We start from the raw sequence: 19,920 nt of genomic DNA on the forward strand, positions 1-19,920 counted from the left end.
CATTAGACCGGATTGGAGGCTTAGGCGTCCTCTTCAAACCAGTTAGGAGCTGTCTAGAAATTTAAGAAAAACATTAGAAATTGAGGTGTAATGTTTTGTTGCATGTTTGATTGTGAATAAAATTTTTGTTTTAGGATATCGTTTTAGGGTAACTTTAGTTGGTACTTATATTTATTTTTTATTTTCTTTTATTTTTTTAAAAAAAAGAAAAAGAAAAAAAAAAGAGGGAAATATTTTGCATGCTAAAGTGGAATAGGGACGATACCGGTCGATTAAGTCGTACAACTTTAGATCATCCCTTAGGACATACCCCTGAAATTCCTTCGCAGTATCTCACACCTTGTGAGATGGCTGATTTAAATGAAGATGCGGGGAGTCACCACAATCGAGAACGAGAACCCCATGTTATGACTCTAAGACAATACCTACAACCGGCTAGGACTAGTCAGCCTTCATGCATAATTTTTCCTGATAATGTAGGACATATTGACATCAAACCCGGGGTGATTCAATTGCTGCCTAAGTTCCACGGGTTAGAGTCCGAGAGTCCGTATCTTCATTTAAAGGATTTTGAAGAATTGAGCATTACATTTAGAGGGCCAAACGTCACCGAGGATGTCCTCAAGCTGACATTGTTTCCTTTCTCTCTAAAGGATAAGGCCAAAACATGGCTAAACTCTTTGCGACCTAGATCAATAAGAAATTGGCAAGATATGCAGAGAGAATTTTTAAAGAAGTTCTTCCCCACACAAAGGACTAACTTTTTGAAAAGACATATCAGCAATTTCCAACAAAAAGATAATGAAACATTTTATGAATGTTGGGAAAGATTTAAAGACCTTCTCTCATGCCCTCATCACGGATTCGAAACTTAGAGAACCATTAGCTTCTTTTATGAAGGTTTATCTCCACGGTTGAAACAATTTGTAGAGACCATGTGCAATGGTAGATTTTTAGAAAAACAACCTGATGAGGCATGGGAGTATTTGGATTCCCTTGCTGAGACTGCCCAACTTTGGGATAACGGGGATAGAAGCAACAAGTCTTTGCCTAAGCCTACTAGCTCTGTACATGGAGGCCTTTACAACCTCAGAACTGAGGATGATCTTCACGCTAAAATGGCAGCCCTCACTAGGAAGGTAGAAGAAATTGAGCTTAGGAAGGTTGAGCCTGTCAAGACTATAGAGCTTAGAAACGAGTGTTGTGGTATCTGCGATATGTCGGGTCATACTACTACTGATTGTCCCACCATACCGGCATTCAAAGAAGTCTTGCACGATCAAGCAAATGCTATGAACTCCTACCAAAAGCCTTATAACGATCCATACTCGAATACCTATAACCCTGGTTGGAAGAATCATCCAAATTTTAGGTGGAGAAACGATCATCCTCAACAGTCACACCATTCAGCTCCTCCACCTGCACATCCTACTTATGCACCATCACCTTCTCAAAAGCCAAATATCGAGGATACCTTGCAATCCATACAAACTTTTCTACAAGGTCAAGCTAATATCAATGCTCAAAATACTCGAAATTTTGAAGACATAAGGAACCAATTGTCAATGTTGACTACCGTCCTAAGTACCCAAGAGAAGGGTAAGCTTCCAGCTCAACCCCAACCTAACCCACAAGTGCACGGTAGTAATAATACGGCTCCCTCTAGTTCGCATACAGAACATGCAAAAAACATCATGACTTTGCGTAATGGGAAAGTCATTGATCAAACCGTCCCATTGAGACCGCAAGTCACTTCTAATTCTGATGCCCCCAAAGTTGATGAAAGGGACAAAGAAGAAGTTGAGGTCCCAACTTCTACTAAGAAAGTTGAATGTCCTTTCCCTCCACCTTTTCCACAACGGTTAAAGCCGTGGCAAAAGCTCGAACCTAATTCTGAAATTCTTGAACTTTTTAAACAAGTAAAGATCAACATACCTCTTCTTGATGCAATCAAACAAGTACCCTCATATGCCAAATTTTTGAAGGACTTGTGTACTGTCAAACGCCGATTAAATGTTAAGAAGAAGGCATTTTTAACTGAAAATGTGAGTGCTATTTTGCAGCACAACATTCTCCCTAAATATAAAGATCCAGGTTGCCCAACCATCTCATGCATCATAGGTGACTTTAGGATAGAGCGAGCATTGTTAGATTTAGGGGCGAGTGTGAATTTATTGCCATATTCTGTATATGAGCAACTTGGTTTAGGTGAGTTGAAGCCAACCTCCGTTACTTTGCAATTAGCTGACAGGTCAGTTAAAATTCCAAGGGGGATTATCGAGGATGTATTAGTCCAAGTAGACAAGTTCTACTTTCCTGTCGATTTTATTGTATTGGACACACATCCGGCTTCGAACTCACAGTCTCAGATTCCGGTCATTTTAGGACGTCCATTTCTTGCAACTTCTAATGCATTGATTAATTGTAGGAATGGCGTCATGAAGCTTTCTTTCGGTAATATGACCTTAGAACTGAACATTTTTAATGTGTGCAAACAACCCAATGATTCCGAAGAGACTAAGGAGGTTGATTGGGTTGAAACCATCGCAGAAGATTATTTGTTAGCTAAAGCAATTAACGACCCATTCAATGATAGCTTAATTGATTGGTGTCATAATGGAACCAATGGTAATAATTTGTCAGTCACACCTATTGTGGATAATCTAGATATCAAGATGGTCAATGGGTGGAGACCAAAAGAAGGAGAATTTGAGAGATTGTCGCCTCGAGAGGTGAAAATAGAACCATCCCATGAGCAAGCACCCAAGCTCGAATTGAAACCCTTACCAAAGGAACTTAAGTATGCTTTTCTTGGACCCGAAGATACTTTCCTGTAATCATCTCGTCTGGACTTGATCATAACCAAGAAGGAAAATTAATTGATGTTTTAAAGAATCATAAAGGAGCCTTAGGGTGGTCTATTGCCGATTTGAAGGGAATTAGCCCCTTAATTTGCACGCACCGGATATATTTGGAGGACAATGCCAAAACCACAAGGCAAATGCAACGAAGGTTAAATCCTACAATGAGAGATGTGGTTAAGGCAGAAGTTCTCAAGTTGCTTGACATGGGTATTATTTACCCAATTTCCGACAGCAAGTGGGTAAGCCCTACTCAAGTCGTTCCTAAGAAATCGGGTTTGACGGTAGTAGAAAATGAACAAGGTGAACTAGTTCCAACTCGTGTCCCGACGAGTTGGCGCATGTGTTGACTACCGAAAGCTGAATTTGGTCACACGAAAGGATCACTTTCCTCTACCCTTCTTAGACCAAGTATTGGAGAGGGTTGCAGGGCATGATTTCTATTATTTTCTCGATGGCTATTCGGGATATTATCAAATTGAAATTTCACCGAAAGATCAAGAGAAGACTACCTTCACTTGTCCTTTTGGCACATTTGCTTTCCGACGAATGCCATTCGGGTTGTGTAATGCACCTGCAACATTCCAAAGATGCATGCTCAGCATCTTTGAAGACATGAACGAGAAATTTTTGGAAGTGTTCATGGACGACTTCTCCGTTTTTGGCGACACATTTGATGATTGCCTGTCACATTTACAAGCTGTCTTAGCTCGATGTATGGAAAAGAATTTGATACTGAATTGGAAGAAATGCCACTTCATGGTGCCAAAGGGAATTGTCTTAGGACATATTGTTTCATCGAAGGGCATGGAAGTAGATAGAGCTAAGACTGATTTAATTGCTAAGCTACCTGCACCCAAGACGGTTAGAGATGTTAGATCATTTTTGGGTCACACCGGATTTTATAGGAGATTCATCAAGGACTTTAGTGTTATATCTCGACCATTATGTAATCTCCTATCCCTTGATACACCGTTCAATTGGACTGAAACTTGCCAAGATGCATTCGAGAAGTTAAAGTCTATGCTTAGCACTACACCCATCGTTCGACCACCCGATTGGTCATTACCTTTTGAGATTATGTGCGACGCTAGCGACTATGCAATAGAAGCTGTCTTAGGACAACTCAAGGATAATAAGCCATATGTCATTTACTATGCAAGCAAAATCTTAAACGATGCTCAAATGAATTACACTACCACCAAGAAGGAATTGCTTGCAGTAGTATTTGCCTTAGATAAATTTCGCTCTTATATCCTTGGTGCTCCTATTGTTATCTTCACGGACCATGCGGCACTAAAATATTTGTTGGATAAGAAAGAGGCCAAACCACGCTTAATACGATGGATACTTCTACTCCAAGAATTTGACATCACTATCAAAGATAAAAAAGGAGTAGAGAATGTGGTTGCTGACCATTTATCACGATTAGTTTTTCATGATTCAGTGCCACAGTTTTCCATCAAGGACTCATTCCCTGAAGAGCAGTTGTTTGCACTTTCTAGTATACCATGGTATGCAGATATTATAAATTTTCTTGTTACAAGCCGGATGCCGGAGCATTGGGGGTCGACAGATAGAAAAATTTTCTTGCGCGAAGTAAAGAATTATTACTATGACGAACCCTATTTATTTAAATATTGCAATGATCAAATCTTTAGACGATGCATACCGGATCATGATATACAAAGCGTACTCTTTCTGCCATACTGATGCTTGTGGTGGACACTTTGTCTCTAAGAAAACTGTTGCAAAGGTCTTGCAATGTGGTTTCTATTGGCCTACTATGTTCAAAGATGCCCACGAGTTCTGCAGAACATGTGATCCATGTCAACGTATTGGAAGTCTAACTCGTAGGCAAATGATGCCTCTTCAACCCATTACTATTATCGAAATTTTCGATTGTTGGGGCATCGATTTTATGGGCCCATTCCCACCATCTTTTGGATATGAGTACATTTTAGTCGGTGTCGAATATGTGTCCAAATGGGTAAGAAGCTGTTGCTTGTAAGACCAATGATCACAAACCCGTCCTGAAGTTTTTAAAAGAAAATATTTTTTCACGATTTGGGATGCCTAAGGTCATAATTAGTGATGGTGGAAAACACTTTTGTAATAAGCCTTTTGAGACATTATTAAAAAAGTATGGTGTCACCCACAAAGTTGCTACCCCATATCACCCGCAAACTAGTGGCCAAGTAGAATTAGCCAATAGGGAGATCAAGCGTATTGTAGAGAAAACGGTGAACCCATCACGAAAAGATTGGTCCTTGAAACTATCGGATGCATTATGGGCCTATCGTACTGCATACAAAACCATTCTTGGCATGTCTCCCTACCGGCTAGTCTACGGAAAAGCGTGTCATTTGCCCGTAGAAATAAAACATAAATCGTATTGGGCAATTAGAAAATTGAATTTTGATTTACAAGATGCCGGTCTAGCTAGAAAATTGCAATTGAACGAGCTTAATGAGATTCGCAGAGATGCTTATGACAAAGCTAAAATTTGCAAAGAACGAATGAAAATCTTACATGATAAATCAATTTTAAAAAAATCTTTTGAACCTTTGCAAAAAGTTCTTTTATATGATTCCCGCTTACATCTGTTTCCTGGTAAGTTGCGATCGAGATGGACAGGTCCTTACATTATAAAAACTGTTTTTCCACATGGGGCGGTTGAGATTGAGAATCCACGGGATGGTAGAATTTTTAAGGTAAATGGACACAGACTTAAACCTTTTCTTGAGAATTTTGCAGATGAAGAAGACTCCTTTTTCTTGGGAGAGCCTTCTTATGACTGAACATGAAGGCAAAGGTATGTGTATATTAGTTAGGATTATTTTTCTAGTTTTGTAGATTTTATTTTCTGGATATCAACAGCTTAAGGTATTCCTCTTCTCTCCAATATTATTTTCTCTACTGTCTTTCATTATAATTTTCTTGTATCTATTACATTGAGGACAATGCAATGTTTAAGTTGGGGGGAGGAAAGTATTTTGCAAAAAAAAAAAAAAAAATATTTTTGCATTCTTTTCTAAGCAAATGCACATGTATTTTCATATTGAGTTTGTGCAACTATTAAGGCAAGGAATACATGCGTACTATGACTAATTAGAGACCTATTATTAGATCCCCGCACGTGTATTTAATGATTATAGGAAGGCCTCAGGAGTTCACATTTGTTTAATGCATTTTTATTAAGCCATATCTGTAAAAGAAGTACGAGTATCCTTGTCCGTACTATAAGGTTCTTGATTTGGTTTTCACATAAAGATAGAGGTTGAATACCCCGGCTAGATCATCTAAGTGCCTTATGTTCCGATCTTGGTTGACCTATAGTCACGTTGCAGTCACATTATATGGTTCAGTTTACCTTCTCTATTTTGAAAAAAAAAAATTTAAAATAAATAAATAAATGAGGAGATGACAAGTCTAACCTCGTGGCGTAGTTTGGTTCGAGTAATTAAGCCCGAGGGGTGTTTTCACCTAATGCCTTGAGCCAACTGGATCAAGAGTCATTGGCCGAAAACTCGCTACATGGACCTTGCTAGAGCCTAAGGGGGTTGGACTATTGTAATTACCATATGTCTTTAAAAAAAAAAAAAAAAAAGCATGAATAGGGTTGGTCGGGCTGAACCCAGTGACATGTGGTAATGGCTAGTTTGACTCCATTGTATTGGACCTTTGTGTACTTTGGATATTTAGTTGGGATTGATAGCTCTTTCTTTACATACGAACCATTCTTGACGAATGTAGACAACATGTGATATTCTGAAAATTTGATAGATCAGGTTCTAATAAACTGTAGTAAACACTTGCGAACTTGAGTAGTACACCTAAAATTCAAGCGGTACCATGTTGTGGTGGAGGTATTAGTGCTCTAAGAAAGTCATTCTATTTATGCATACTACACTTTAGTATTCCCCTTGCTTTGATAGTTGCCAAGCTTGAGAAAAATATATATATCACATGTGTATTGACTTAGATTTCATTGTATATCATTTTATGAATGATGTTTGTGGGTAACATCCCTGAAAACCCTCACGAGACAACACTCGTCCATTAGGATAACCTAGGGGTTTAACGGCTTGTTGCACATGCTAAGTGCAATCGTGATTCTCTACGAAATTGGGTACATATTTTAGTTTTATGTCTTTAGCTTTAATAAAAAGGCATAGGTTAAACCACCCCTTTTGCACTCTTATTTTATCATTTGCTCGTTGATTGCTAGAGACTAGCAATAAGCTAGTTGGGGGGTGTGATGAGAGTACAAAAGTACGATCTACATACTACTTAAATTGGTATTATTGCCAACGGATGACAATATTATCACTAATTTAATATTATATTTTTGATTGGGTGCAGGTGATCATAAATCAAAGTTACAATGCGCATTTAGTATAAATTGGGCCTAGACAAATGCATCACTCAGACCACATACGCCCAACCTCGTCATGGTCTGATCGAACCCACCATTCATCAAGCACACTTGCACTCGAGGGATATATGGCAGCCATCCTAAGGCAACGCGCAATGGGACATCCGAGGGCTTAGGTTTATCAAGCCGAGAAGATCCAAAAGGAAGAAAGTGGCCACATCAGCGATCATTCCGTGATCAACGTGTCTCCACGGCGTCCGAGCTTCTTCTCCCACGTGCATCTCCAGCATCCCGCGATCACCTCCGAGCTCAGGATCCCGCGCTTCTCACGCAATCCATCCCGCGGCCAGCTCTTCAGCCATTCCTTTTCCGCATGTGAGCCAGCGTCCATTCCCATTCTCGCGATCATCCCGGCAGCCGCATCCCATGCTTCCGAACTCATATCAGATCCCGCAGCATCCGTTTCTCCCGTGCCTCCCAGCCGTCCGCGATCAGCTGCCGCGTCTGCGTCCCAGAGCTCCCAATCTTCCTCGCATCCCACGCGTCTCAGCTTCCTTCGGCAACCATCCAGCACATCATCAGCGTTTCAAAGCTTCCGTGATCACCTCCCAAGCATCTGCCTCCTCCACAGCCGTCCGCGAAGCATCCATGATCAACGCCCTCTTCTTCCGCCAGCGTTCACGCGCCTCCCAGCTTCCACCATCTCCGTTCCCGAGCGTGTGACCCCGTATCAGCAGCCCGTGACCAGCTCCCGTGCACAATCACAGCGTCCGCCCGAGCCAGCGATCAGCGCCTCCTCCCAGCAGTCCTCCACCTCTTCCGTGATTTCAGCCCGCGATCAGCCTCCTGCGAGTGATCCATGGCGTCCGGTCCTCCTCTCCCTGCAATTCTGTCTTCACCGCATACATCTTCTCTCGTAATCCGGCCGCGATCACCGCCCAACCATCTCACCCGTCTCCCAGCGTGCTTCCCAGCATCCCAATCACCTCCCAACTCCAGCCGCCTCTTCCGCCCGTCCAACTTCCGTTTCAACATTTTTCCAGCATCACAGCCGGAACTCGCGTCCGAGCATCCCGCGTCCATTGCTCCCGGATCCACATCCCAGCTCTTCCCGGCAGCCCGCTCCTCCAGCGCATTCCATAGAGGGGGAGAGTTGAGTATAAGAGGAGTCGGCTGAGAAGGGAAAAAGGGGGGCTGATTCGTGGGAAGAAGAAGAAAACAGGGGAGCTCTTATTCGGGGAAGAAGAAGATAGCCGTTCAGTCGGAGAGGAGAAATGGGGAGGTGACTCTGTTTTCACAAGAGAGAAGGGAAGAAAGAAAGGGAAACAGGGTATGCCCTGTTTCCGAAAAAAAAAAAAAAGAGATATAAAAGAGGAGGCTGTTTTTGTAATGGCTTGCTAAATCCCTTGGCAAAGGGTGATGGATGAACCCTTGTCATGTTGCTTTCATCAAGTACACTCTAAACTTTAATTCTAATTGTTTTATATCCATTGGTATGTTTTGGGTTCTTGCATATTTATTTATTAGATAGATCTTGCATGGTTTATATATATTGATGCATGGATTATTTCGATGCTTGATTTGTCGTAGACGTAACCGGCACGATAAATACTTGGAAGTTTAATTCATGTTTTCAGATTGTATACTCCATGATTAGAACTACCCTATCATATTAATCCTTAATCAATAATCGCCGAGTTTATTTGTTGAAAGTAACATTGTCAAGGAGGATTCCGGATCCCTAGCCTTCTCTATATTCTTGAACGTTGTTTAATCACATATTATTCTCTGCTTTTAATTTCTAAAGATCAACTAAAAATTACATCTAAAAATTATGCTAATAATCCATAGATCGTTCCCTGAGGAATCGACCTCGGACTTCCGAGTTATACTACTTGTGCGATTCTCCTGCACTTGGGAGAACAGTTTTATTTTTGCACCAAGTTTTTGAAGGGAAGTATTTTGCAAAAAAAAAAAAAAATGTTTTTGCATTCTTTTCTAAGCAAATGCACATGTATTTTCATATTGAGTTTGTGCAACTATTAAGGCAAGGAATACATGCGTACTATGACTGATTAGAGACCTATTATTAGATCCCCGCACGTGTATTTAATGATTATAGGAAGGCCTCAGGAGTTCACATTTGTTTAATGCATTTTTATTAAGCCATATCTGTAAAAGAAGTACGAGTATCCTTGTCCGTACTATAAGGTTCTTGATTTGGTTTTCACATAAAGATAGAGGTTGAATACCCCGGCTAGATCATCTAAGTGCCTTATGTTCCGATCTTGGTTGACCTATAGTCACGTTGCAGTCACATTATATGGTTCAGTTTACCTTCTCTATTTTGAAAAAAAAAATTAAAATAAATAAATAAATGAGGAGATGACAAGTCTAACCTCGTGGCGTAGTTTGGTTCGAGTAATTAAGCCCGAGGGGTGTTTTCACCTAATGCCTTGAGCCAACTGGATCAAGAGTCATAGGCCGAAAACTCGCTACATGGACCTTGCTAGAGCCTAAGGGGGTTGGTCGGGCTGAACCCAGTGACATGTGATAATGGCTAGTTTGACTCCATTGTATTGGACCTTTGTGTACTTTGGATATTTAGTTGGGATTGATAGCTCTTTCTTTACATACGAACCATTCTTGACGAATGTAGACAACATGTGATATTCTGAAAATTTGATAGATCAGGTTCTAATAAACTGTAGTAAACACTTGCGAACTTGAGTAGTGCACCTAAAATTCAAGCGGTACCATGTTGTGGTGGAGGTATTAGTGCTCTAAGAAAGTCATTCTATTTATGCATACTACACTTTAGTATTCCCCTTGCTTTGATAGTTGCCAAGCTTGAGAAAAATATATATATCACATGTGTATTGACTTAGATTTCATTGTATATCATTTTATGAATGATGTTTGTGGGTAACATCCCTGAAAACCCTCACGAGACAACACTCGTCCACTAGGATAACCTAGGGGTTTAACGGCTTGTTGCACATGCTAAGTGCAATCGTGATTCTCTACGAAATTGGGTACATATTTTAGTTTTATGTCTTTAGCTTTAATAAAAAGGCATAGGTTAAACCACCCCTTTTGCACTCTTATTTTATTATTTGCTCGTTGATTGCTAGAGACTAGCAATAAGCTAGTTGGGGGGTGTGATGAGAGTACAAAAGTACGATCTACATACTACTTAAATTGGTATTATTGCCAAAAATCAACACTGTCGGTTATTATATGAACATCTCAAAGCAAGCACAGCTCAAAATTCAATAAGCTTCGGTGCTTAGAAAATAGTTAATAGATTTAAAATTAGCACAAATGCCATAATACTGTCCAAAGGACCCCCGTAAAAAATTTCGCAAAGATATTGACATGCATGTCTTTATGATCATGACCTAGATGGTAAGATATAAACCTTCCAGTGACTAAAAACATAGTTAAATAAAGATGTGTAGACAACAAATTACACCAAAATAATTAAATGACACCATAAATTTGGTAAACTTTGGTGGCCGGTGCATGGGCTTTTGCATAACCAAATAAACAAATTCTTAAAAAACGTCATAAGAATTGATGAAAATCAAGGGAAGAAAGCAAGGATGGCGGAACCGGTACCGGTTGCCCGGCAGGATGAGTCGGTATGGGCCCGCACCGTGCCGTGCCGAGCCCGTACCAACACCATAGAAGAGACAAGCGAGAGGGAGAACGAAAGAAGAAAAGAGAGAGAGAGAGCGAGGGAGAAAAGGAGAGGGAGAGGAAGGAAGAGAGAGGTCAGCCGGGGCTAGCCGACGGAGGCCGGGGAGACGCGGAGGCGGGGCTCCGCCTCCGATCCCTTGTTTCATTCGAAATAGGGGCCCAAAGAGGGCTCTTTTTATTTTTGCCTTTCATTTTTGCCTTGTTTCGAACGAAACAGAAGACCGAAGGCGGAGCCCTACCTCCATGTCTCCCCGGCCTCCACCTCCTCTGCACGGAGGCTCCCCGACCTCTGCCGGCCGGCCCCGACCGGCCTCTTCCTTTCTCTCCCTCTCCCTCCCTTCCCCTCTCTCTATCTCTCTCTCTTCCTCTTTTGTCTTCTCCTTCTCCCCCTCCGGCAACGGCGAGAGGCGTCTCGGTTTCAATGGCAGAACCGTCCCAATCTGCCGCCGGTACGGCCAATGATGTTCCGAAAGGGACGGTTCGGACAGTTCCGCAGACCTTGGAAGAAAGTTTCTACATCAAATCATATAGGATAACTAAAAGCAAAAGAATTTGGTAACTGAGAGCAACTAAAAAGATTTCTATATATTCAAACATGTGATACTTTCAAGCAAAGTTATTAAAGGGTCAAGATGCACCACCAAAGAAAAGAGGTGCAAAGTGAGGGCACACACCTTAATGAAGTAAGGTACAACATATCTGACATCATGAATTCATTATATGTATTTGTACTAACTTGTATACGCATAAGCATATTTACATACATACATATTCATATGTTTGAGCATACTAGCAACCAAACACGTTCGATACATATTTAAGGAAACATCATATAAACTTTTAAATTATAGTATGTAAATTATAAAAATGATATTACAATAATTAGATTTTGCTTTACTTGTTTAGTCTCAGAAATTTTTGTTATGATATTCTTCTTATTTGTGGCAGCTGTATACTAATTTTTCTATTTTTCCTTATTGATTTATTCTCAAAAAAATGTAGCAAGAAAATATTAGAGACAAGTTCTAAAGTGTGACCTTTCTACATAATGTAGGGGCCATTGCTTGGTCAATGGTAAAAAGCTTGGGTTGAGAAGTGTAATGGTACAGGTTTGAGTCCTAGGGAAGCCATCTTGTTCAAAAATGCCAAATATTAGGTCTATCCCCAGTTTGCCCCTCCTAGGACTCCGAATTTTTGGGAGCATAACTAGAAATGGCCCTTTTACTCTATACAGAAGTATCCAAAATTTCCATCATGAAGAAATCATAGTTATTGATTGTTATTGACGAAATTTTGGCTATTTAAGCCACCATAAAAGAAAACTACTTAAAATCATCTACTTAAATTTACATCAAGAATCTTCATTATCAAAAAAAAAAAATGTCAAGAAGCTTAAATAAATTTCTGTTCAGAAGCCATTATGATCTTCAGATTTTTAAATTGGATCAGTTATAATGCCCGTGCAATGCACATGGCTGCAAAACATTTTAGACAAGATATTTTTTTAAAAAAAATGCTTAAACTTGGATTAGGTGCTAATATGCATCCTTAAGAAAATTATTTATGATGTATTTTGGTGCGGGCACCAGAATCCAGAAAAGACTCCAATCAATTAACTCAAGATCACTGTGGCTTTGATCGAGTCCTGTAAATAAATTCAATAAGTCAGAAAGCAAGCCTCAATAAGTCAGAAAGCAAGCCAAGTCAGGACATGTTGCATGTTTCTACCACCACCTTTGCACACCCTTGGAGCACCACCTCGGCATCCACATCAACATCAGCTGGCCACCTCACCACCACTCCAACCAATGGAAGCACGCCAACCAGGATGAAGTCAAGCATAAGGAGCCGACCACATCATCTCATCAAAGAAACCAATGCAACCTCATGCCACCTCATCAGAAGAACCAATCACCATGCCACCTCATACAAGTTGACACGTCACCCAAATTCAAAGTCCAAGAGGTCGGCCACAATTTAAATGCAAGAAAATTTCAAATGGGAGCCAACAACTTTTCAAATCCTCCCCCTTAAAGTCGGCCAACTTTCTTTCCTTTTCTCTAGCAACCAAGCCTTCAAATGTGGAGCGCCATTCATTATGTGTTTAAATTTCAAATCATGAGGAAAGTCTATAAATACCTCCTCATGATATCTTGTAATTTCAATTGATGAATGAATAAAAAGTGCTTCTTTCTTCCTTAGCAATCTTGCTTTGTCACCTTGAGAGAAGGTTGGGCGTGAGGCCCTTGTTCCAAGTTGGGCGTGAGGCCCTAAAGCCACTACCACATCCACCGCTGCCCTACCTCCTCTCGCCTCCTTTTTCTTTTGTGATTTCCATTCCCCTCTCACGCCAAAGTTCTAATCCCTATTTCTTTGCAGGTCCTTAAAGTACTCCATGTCATTGGGTCAATTATCCTTCCAAACCAATAGCAAAAGGGCCCTGTTGCAACGGAAGATAAAGCTTGGTCATCCAATCATCAACCTTCGAGAGTGAGATCAAGGATCCTCCTCCAAAAAAATTTCAGAAGTTCAATGTTTGGTAAACCTCAACTCTAGGTCTGATTTATTGAAGGAAGTGTCCTAATCAAGTGGTTTCTCAACCACAACGGTCCATTCTTCTAAGTCCTAAATGAATTAGTACATGCGGGTAACTAGTCTTGAAATTACTATGCTCATGTTAATGTTTTCTTATCCCATATGTGACTGAATTTCCTGCTGCTATTAGGCTAGTTAATCAACATAACTTACTGATAATCCTTATGTTTAAATCCCTCGCATTCATCCCGCATCATTTTTGGTATCAGAGCCAGGTTAATTAGGACACGCACATTGATTATGCTGAAATTCTGCACTTGCTGAAATTTCTGCACTTTCCTGAAATCCATTGATGCCAAAATCCTAGTTTGCATGCCTTATTAAGTTTATGAATTAAATCTGAATATTTCGAATTTTAATTCCGAATTTTAGTTATTAAAGTTGAGATCTGATCTCCACAAATTTAGGATTTGAAGTTAACAATTTCAAAGTTAAATTTGAAATTCTAGGTTTGGGCTCCAAATCTGAAATTTCCAAATCTAAAATTTCCAAATCTGAAATTTCCAATATGACTTTTGCATTCGAATTTCAAAACTTGAAATTTTGAAACATTAGATCTGAAATCCAAATTTGAAATTCAAAATTCGAAATTAAAAGTGGGAACTTAAATTGAAACCAAAAAAAATTTGAGATTCAAAATTTAAATTTGAAATTTAAACTTGAAATTTGAAATTTGAAATTTGAAATTCAAAAGCTGAAAACTAAAATTCAAATCTGAAATTCAAAATTCAAAAGTTTAAATTTGAAATTTGAAATTTGAAATTTTAAATCTCAACTTGTGTGGACATTTAAAATAGTTGCATCCATCATAAATCATATTAAGGGCACTCTAATTGCAACATAAGGGAAGGATTTCATCACCTTTCCTTAGCCCAAAACAACCACCCTCATAAATCTAGAACCTAAGCCTAATTTAAAACTCAACTAGCCAACTTAACTTAGAAACCACAACGAGTCTTTAGGCTAATTGAATTTGGCTAATTCCTTGCTGTCTAGAAAAGTTCCGATCAGGGTCGTGGCTACCATCTTATCTGCCCAGCCCCGTTAAGCGGTTGGTGTCAGCTAAGTATGGTTAATGGCGGTTACACGAACTCTTGGTCCAACTGGCCTGGGCAAGTGGTGAACCAATTTTGATTAGATAAGTCTTTGATTTAGATTTAGCAAACCCTAGCATAGGCTAGTCATTTTGTTTTGTCTTGAGCCTTGTATGACAACTAGATCAGGATCACCCTACAACCCATCACATACACAATCCATTGAAGCCATGGACCCCAATCTTGAGACCATCCTAAGGACTATGACTGAGCAGTTCAAACAATTGAACAATAGGTTTGATCAAGTTGAGGAGAGGCTAGGAACCCTAGAGGAAAATCAACAGACCCACGTGGAACCTGAATTGACACCCCAACCCCATCGCCACCTTTTCACTCCTGAACATAATCAGCGACGACCACATCAGGATCATGTAGACCAGGATGAACGAGCCCTTAGGAGTATCAGACTTGATGCACCCTCCTTCGAAGGAAGTCTAGACCCTAAGGTACACATTGATTGGGAAAATGACATGGATCAATATTTTGAGTGGTATGAAATGTCGGAGGAAAGAAAATTCAAATTTGCCAAGCTTAGGTTGACACGACATGCAAGGTTATACTGGGAAAATATTGAGAGGATCACTAGGCAAAGAGAAGAACTACCTATCAATACATGGAGACAGATGAAAATTAAGCTAAGAGAGAAATACGTCCCATTATCCTACGAACAGAGGTTACTAGATCAATGGCAAAGATTAAATCAAGGAGGGAAAACTGTATCTGAGTACATTGCCAAATTTGATGAGTTCGCTATGAGGTGCAACATAGTCGAGTCAGAAGCCGTAACCCTATCTAGGTTTAGAGCTGGTCTTAAGGAGGACATTCAAAGGGAATTGTTCTTAAGGGAAATTCATGATTTAGACCAAGCCTACCAGATTGCCAGAGACTGCGAACGATTCCAGAGGGGACCCATTTTTCGACGACCTGAACCCAATAGGATTAGCAACCCTGGAAGCAGGCCAAACCCAAGTTCAAACCCATCACACAGACCCAATCCTATCACTCCACAGGCTCGTAGGGACGACAAAGGAAAAGCCCCTGAAGGTAGAAAGGAAAACAATGTCCCTTGTTTTAGGTGTCATAAAATAGGACATTATGCAAGCCAATGCCCCACTAGAGCGTTACACATAGGAGAAGTAGAAGAAGAAGATCCTGAGACCCTAGAGAATTATGGAGAAGAAGTCTACGAAGCAGAGACCAATTTGGTAGATGAATATGAAGAAGAGGAAGAAATCATTGAGACGTCTGAATTTCTAGGAGTTGTGAGATGTATATTGACCCAGGCTAAAGAACAAGAAGATTGGCGTAGGACCAACATCCTACAAACCTTTATCAAAATAGGAGAAAAAGCCTGCAAAATCATCTTAGATAGTGGAAGCTGTGTCAATGCCATATCAACCAACACCATCAAGAGTTTAGGGTTGCCTACCGTACCCCATCCCAATCCCTATAAGGTATCTTGGATAAATTCGACCTCAATACCCATTAAACTTAGATGCCAAGTCCAGATACAATTCCAATCCTATCAGGAGAAGGTATGGTGTGATGTCCTTCCTATGGAAGTAAGTAGCATTATCCTAGGCAGACCATGGCTATACGATCATGATGCTACCCTGTTTGGACGATCAAATTCATGTTCCTTCAATCATAATGGAAAGAAAATTGTAGTTCACCCTACCCCACCTAAGGACAATGTTAAGAGGGGAGCTAGTAGTAGTCTGAAGGAAAAGAAACCTGGATTGAACCTAATCAATGCTAAGGAATTAGAGCAAGAGATCAATGAAGGTTCACCCATTTGGATGTTGGCTGTTAAGGAGACCCTGGACCAAACTCCAGTAGCACACCCTCAAGAAGTGGTTGAAATCTTAGAGGAGTTCAAAGATGTATTTCCTAAAGATCTTCCTGACAACTTACCACCTTTAAGGGACATTCAGCATGCCATAGACCTAGTTCCAGGAGCCACCTTGCCCAATCTACCCCATTATAGGATGAATCCTTCAGAGCACCAAGAATTGCAAAAGCAAGTTGGCGAGTTACTTAGGAAAGGGTTCATTAGGGAGAGTTTAAGTCCTTGTGCAGCACCTGCCCTTCTGACCCCTAAGAAAGATGGCACTTGGAGAATGTGTGTAGATAGTCGTGCCATCAATAAGATTACCGTCAAATACCGTTTTCCTATTCCCCGTCTAGACGACATGTTAGATATGATGGCCGGAGCCACGGTATTTTCCAAAATCGATCTTAAGAGTGGCTATCATCAAGTAAGAATTAGGCCGGGGGATGAATGAAAAACCGCCTTTAAGACTAAGGACGGCTTATTTGAATGGGTAGTGATGCCTTTCGGTTTATCCAACGCACCTAGTACCTCTATGAGGATCATGACCCAAGTTTTAAGGACATTCATTGGAAAGTTTGTAGTGGTCTATTTCGATGACATTCTCATATATAGCAAAACAAAAGATGACCACTTGAATCACCTTAGACAAGTTTGTCAATCACTTAGACAAGATAGCCTCTATGCTAATCGAAAGAAATGTGAATTCATGACACATAGGACTATCTTTTTAGGATTTGTCGTGACCACTGAAGGAGAATCTGCCGATCCCAAAAAAGTCAAATCCATAATTGAGTGGCCAATACCCAAAAACATTCATGACGTTCGTAGCTTTCATGGTCTAGCCACATTCTATAGGAGATTCATTAGAGGATTCAGCACAATTGTCGCCCCCATTACTGATTGCCTTAAGAGAGGAAATTTTGAGTGGACCAAGGCAGCTGAAAAGGCCTTTAGAGAGATTAAGGACAAGATGACACAAGCACCTATATTGAGATTACCCGACTTTTCCAAAGTTTTCGAGGTTGCCTGTGACGCATCAGGAGTCGGGATTGGAGGCGTTCTAAGTCAGGAAAACCACCCAGTAGCATTCTTTAGTGAGAAATTAAACGACGCCAAGCTAAGGTATTCTACCTACGATAGAGAGTTGTATGCAGTGGTCCAAGCCCTAAGGTACTGGAGACACTACCTTCTGCCACTAGAGTTTGTCCTATACTCCGATCATGAAGCCCTACGTTTTCTCAACTCTCAGAAAAAGTTGAACCCTAGACATGCGAAATGGGTAGAGTACATCCAGGCCTATACCTTCGTCCTGAAACATAAGGCTGGAAAAGAAAATCGTGTTGCCGACGCCCTTAGTAGACGATCTATGCTCCTCACTTCTGTTAGTACCGAAGTCATAGGTTTTGAAAGGCTCAAGGAGGAGTATGAACATTGCCCCGACTTTAAGGAAACCTACCAATCAATCCGTCAAGGACCCTCGAGCCAATTTCCCGATTTTACCATTCACGACGGATTCCTCTTCAAAGGAAATAAGTTGTGTATTCCCCGTACCTCCACCCGAGACTTTCTAGTTTGGGAAATCCACGCAGGAGGCCTAGCTGGTCATTTTGGTAGGAACAAAACCATCTTAGAAGTTGAAGACCAATTCTTTTGGCCAGGTCTAAAGAAAAACGTTGCCCAAATAGTAGCCCAATGTCGAACCTGCACCACAGCAAAGCAACAACGACAAAACACCGGTCTATACACTCCCCTACCAGTCCCCGAATGCCCTTGGCAAGATATTAGCATGGACTTTGTGTTAGGATTACCCAAAACCCTGAGAAAACATGATTCAGTATATGTCGTGGTAGACCGATTCTCCAAAATGGCACATTTCATACCTTGTTCCCAGACTTATGATGCCTCAAAAATAGCTTAACCTTTTCTAAATGAAGTGGTTAGGCTACATGGTTTACCCAAGACCATCGTATCAGATAGAGACGTTAAGTTCACTAGCTATTTCTGGAAGACCCTTTGGCATATGCTAGGAACCAAACTCAAATTCTCCACTGCCTACCACCCTCAAACTGATGGTCAGACCGAAGTCGTTAATCAGAGTCTAGGAAACTTATTGAGATGCCTTGTCGGTGACAACCTAGGAAACTGGGATCTCCTATTATCACGCGCTGAATTCGCTTATAACAGCTCAGTCAATAGATCCACAGGAAAGAGTCCCTTTGAGATTGTCCATGGATATAAACCTAGAAAACCTGTAGATCTTATTCCATTACCCTCACATGCACGAGTCTCAGAGACAGCAGAATCATATGCACAACATGTCAGGGATTTACATAAGGAAATCAGTAAGAAAATTAACATGAGTAACAAAGCTTATGCGCAAGCAGCTAATCGTCACAAACGGGCTAAGGAATTCATTGAAGGAGACTATGTAATGATTAGACTAAAACCTGAAAGGTTTCCCCCAGGAACTATGAAAAAATTGCATGCCCGCAGTGCAGGTCCATTTAGGATATTAAAGAAAATTGAACCTAACGCTTATGTGGTTGACTTACCCCTTGATTTTGGTATTAGCTCGACCTTCAACATCTCAGACCTTATAGAGTATAAGGGACCAACATTGATACCTAGTGAGCCTTTTGATCATGTTCCCATTGAGAGTGAACCCACACCTGAGTGCCCTCCAGCCACATTTCCAGAACCGAGAGATAGGGTTGAACATGTCTTGGATGATCAAGCTATCACCACCCGGAACAAAGGGTACCAACGCTATTTGGTTCACTGGGAGGGTCGACCAGAATCTGATGATTCATGGATTACTCGAGAGGACCTACAGAGACTCAACCCAGATCTACTAGAAAAGTACCACAGCCAAACCAACCCCTGTTCGACAGAGTCGAATTCTTCCCACTCCGGGAGAATTGGTGCGGGCACCAGAATCCAGAAAAGACTCCAATCAATTAACTCAAGGTCACTGTGGCTTTGATCGAGTCCTGTAAATAAATTCAATAAGTCAGAAAGCAAGCCTCAATAAGTCAGAAAGCAAGCCAAGTCAGGACATGTTGCATGTTTCTACCACCACCTTTGCACACCCTTGGAGCACCACCTCGGCATCCACATCAACATCAGCTGGCCACCTCACCACCACTCCAACCAATGGAAGCACGCCAACCAGAATGAAGTCAAGCATAAGGAGCCGACCACATCATCTCATCAAAGAAACCAATGCAACCTCATGCCACCTCATCAGAAGAACCAATCACCATGCCACCTCATACAAGTTGACACGTCACCCAAATTCAAAGTCCAAGAGGTCGGCCACAATTTAAATGCAAGAAAATTTCAAATGGGAGCCAACAACTTTTCAAATCCTCCCCCTTAAAGTCGGCCAACTTTCTTTCCTTTTCTCTAGCAACCAAGCCTTCAAATGTGGAGCGCCATTCATTATGTGTTTAAATT

General features: G+C 40.9%; 1 protein-coding gene and 1 non-coding gene across 2 annotated transcripts in view; both read right to left on the reverse strand.

The window, feature by feature from the left end:
* The window catches only part of LOC103697559 (BAT2 domain protein), a 34,455-nt gene that overhangs the window by 10,481 nt on the left and 4,054 nt on the right, over positions 1 to 19,920 (reverse strand). The gene's annotated exons all lie outside the window — the stretch shown is intronic.
* On the reverse strand, positions 760 to 865 carry LOC120111244 (small nucleolar RNA R71). Its single transcript, XR_005512322.3, has one exon. It is a non-coding gene; the product is annotated as a small nucleolar RNA R71 (small nucleolar RNA).

The sequence above is a fragment of the Phoenix dactylifera genome, chromosome 7 (genome assembly GCF_051530095.1).
Source record: "Phoenix dactylifera cultivar Ajwa chromosome 7, Ajwa_hap1_PhDact_Kaust_v1.1, whole genome shotgun sequence".
Lineage (NCBI taxonomy): Eukaryota > Viridiplantae > Streptophyta > Magnoliopsida > Arecales > Arecaceae > Phoenix > Phoenix dactylifera.